This window comes from Sinocyclocheilus rhinocerous, unplaced genomic scaffold (genome assembly GCF_001515625.1).
Source record: "Sinocyclocheilus rhinocerous isolate Xijiao unplaced genomic scaffold, SAMN03320098_v1.1 scaffold99, whole genome shotgun sequence".
Classification (NCBI taxonomy): Eukaryota; Metazoa; Chordata; class Actinopteri; order Cypriniformes; family Cyprinidae; genus Sinocyclocheilus; species Sinocyclocheilus rhinocerous.
The window spans coordinates 182,475-185,041 of record NW_015670981.1 but is presented as its reverse complement, the minus strand read 5'-3'; the positions used below and the strand labels follow the sequence as shown (position 1 = coordinate 185,041).

The 2,567-nt window shown below is 34.6% G+C and overlaps 1 protein-coding gene across 1 annotated transcript in view; it reads right to left on the bottom strand.

The window, feature by feature from the left end:
• The window catches only part of LOC107734533 (UDP-galactose translocator-like), a 14,044-nt gene that overhangs the window by 10,774 nt on the left and 703 nt on the right, over positions 1-2,567 (bottom strand). The window lies entirely within an intron of this gene.

The window sequence follows — 2,567 nt, the reverse complement described above, 5'->3', positions numbered from 1 at the left end:
CGTTCAAATCAAAGCACAAACAACGTAGACAACATATCCGCGTGACGCAGCTGACACAGAATAGCATACGCTGTTTACGTTCAGTGGATATTCTTCAAAATGGCGCTACAGGGTGACGCGGAGGAGACGGAATTGTTGAATAAAGTTGTTATTTTTGTTTTCTTTGCATACAAAAAGTATTCTCGTAGCTTCGTAAAATTACGGTTGAACCCCTGATGTCACATGGATTATTTTACCGATCTCCTTGCTACGTTTCTGGACCTTGATTGTGGTAATTGCATTGCTGTCTATGGGAGGGTCAAAGAGCTCTCAAAATTCATCAAAAATATCTTAATTTGTATTCCGAAGATGAACAGAGGTCTTACGGGTTTAGAACGACATGAGGGTGAGTAATTAATGACAGAATTTTAATTTTTGGGTGAACTAAACCTTTAAAACACAACGAACAGTGTGTATACAGTACACTATAGTGCATGTTTTCATATTATTACTACGGAATTAATTTGCTAACTAGATGTTGAATTAGTAGAGAAAGATCAGCAGTTTGCTTTCAAGGCTGAGAGGACGCGAACATTAGCATTGCCTCAAGCGGTTAAAACAATGTGACCAAAACACATGCAAGTCCAACCCAAATGTTTAATGTCACGATTGTTACCATCTGCAATGCAAATGCATTAGTTTATTTCCAGCTGGTCACATTAATGCATTTGTTATCCAGCGAAGTTGCAAGTTTAAAGCCGTGATGTGAGAAAGCAAACTGATATGTTGCCATTCACACGGTTTTCCATTAAATTACGCTATATTTGTCCCAAATCATTGTTCATGTACATAATGACATCCCCCTAGGGCTGTAAGATTGTGTATTTTTCATTGAAACGGTTGTATTTCTATGGCTCTAATAAAGTCTGCTTCATATAGAGAGCAATAATATAGATCACATTTTCTCTTTCCGTTTTGCTCTGTTTTTTTTAACACCGAACTTCAAACTCATCTACGCCACTTTGTTTATTCTTGAAGTGAACTTTTGCCCGTTTGGTGATTAAATAAACTGTTTTGGATGCCACTTGAATTGAATGTGACGCATTCGGTGTGAGTCGTCCTAGACGTGACGCAGAGCTGCGCTTTTGTGTGACTAACATATTTTGTTATTTTGATTAGATAATCAAGTGTTCTAAAATAAATGCAAATAAAGTGTGAGAGTACACATACAATATCCATATGCATGTCATTTCAATGCTATGGTCTTTGTGTCGATATTTAAAGATGGCCATCTTTAAGCATGACTGTTGAAACGAAATGGTAACACTTTACAACAATAGTAAAGCACTATTTTAGTTTTCGTTCCGTATCCATTTGAAAAACTATCGAATGATTAATCGGTATCGGCCAGTGTGGTCCAACCTAGCTATCGGTATCGGTAAAATCCACTATCGGTCGACCTCCATTTACTAATGTAGATTGTTGATTTATAAATATAGTATTATTTATTGTTCATTCATATTCGTTCACCAAAAATTGTTAACTTTTACATCTTGAGAACATCTACATTAACACAGAACTAACCATTACAAAAACTAGATTAATAAATGCTGTAAAAACGTCCATTGTTAGTTTTTTTTTTTGTAATTTGTTTTTTGAAGTAAAAACAATATATATAAAAAATATATAGGTTAAAAAAATTGAGATATAAAAGAAAAAAAAAGTGATAAAATTAGTTGTATTTTTGTACATTATTGGGGCTCTACACCACAACCAATCTTACAAAAAATGTCCCGTGGTAAACCACAGCCAATACCATGGTACTTTTATACATACTATATTACTGAATGCCTGCCAAGTTCATGCCATTTACATAGCACTTCAAAAAAATGCTATAGTACATAAGATCTATGGCACTATGACATAAAAGTTTTCGACAAAAAAATAATAATTACTACAGATGTTATTGTTGTTACTGTATAATCCTAAATTAATGTGAGACCAACTTTAAATGAGAATCTTTGCATTTTACTTCGCTGAATACTTGAATGATTGTCATTCTCGTGAACCATGGTTTTTATTCTAGGATACTTTAAGGAATACCATGGTACTTTTTGTAAGTGATGGTAACTTATGGCAATACCATAGTACCATATTCATATACCATGTTATTTACATTGTCCGTCAAACACAAAAATCATGGTAATATCAAAGTACGACTTTATTAGAGGTGACTATGGAATTTGGGTGGTAACTATGGCTACCATGATAAATTTTTAACGGGGGAGTTGACTTCGTTGCATTCGTTGAAATCATGGAGTCCTTAAGCAGTCAAGATGTTTAAAGGGGTCATATGATGCTGCTAAAAATAACATTATTTTGTGTATTTGGTGTAATGAAATGTGTTTATGCGGTTTAAAGTTTAAAAAAAAACACATTATTTTCCACATACTGTACATTATTGTTTCTCCTCTATGCCCCGCCTTTTTGAAACGCGTCGATTTTTACAAAGCTCATCGGTCTGAAAAAGCGAGGTGTGCTGTGATTGGCCAGCAACGGTCCTCCATAAAATGTGCTGCACACATCTG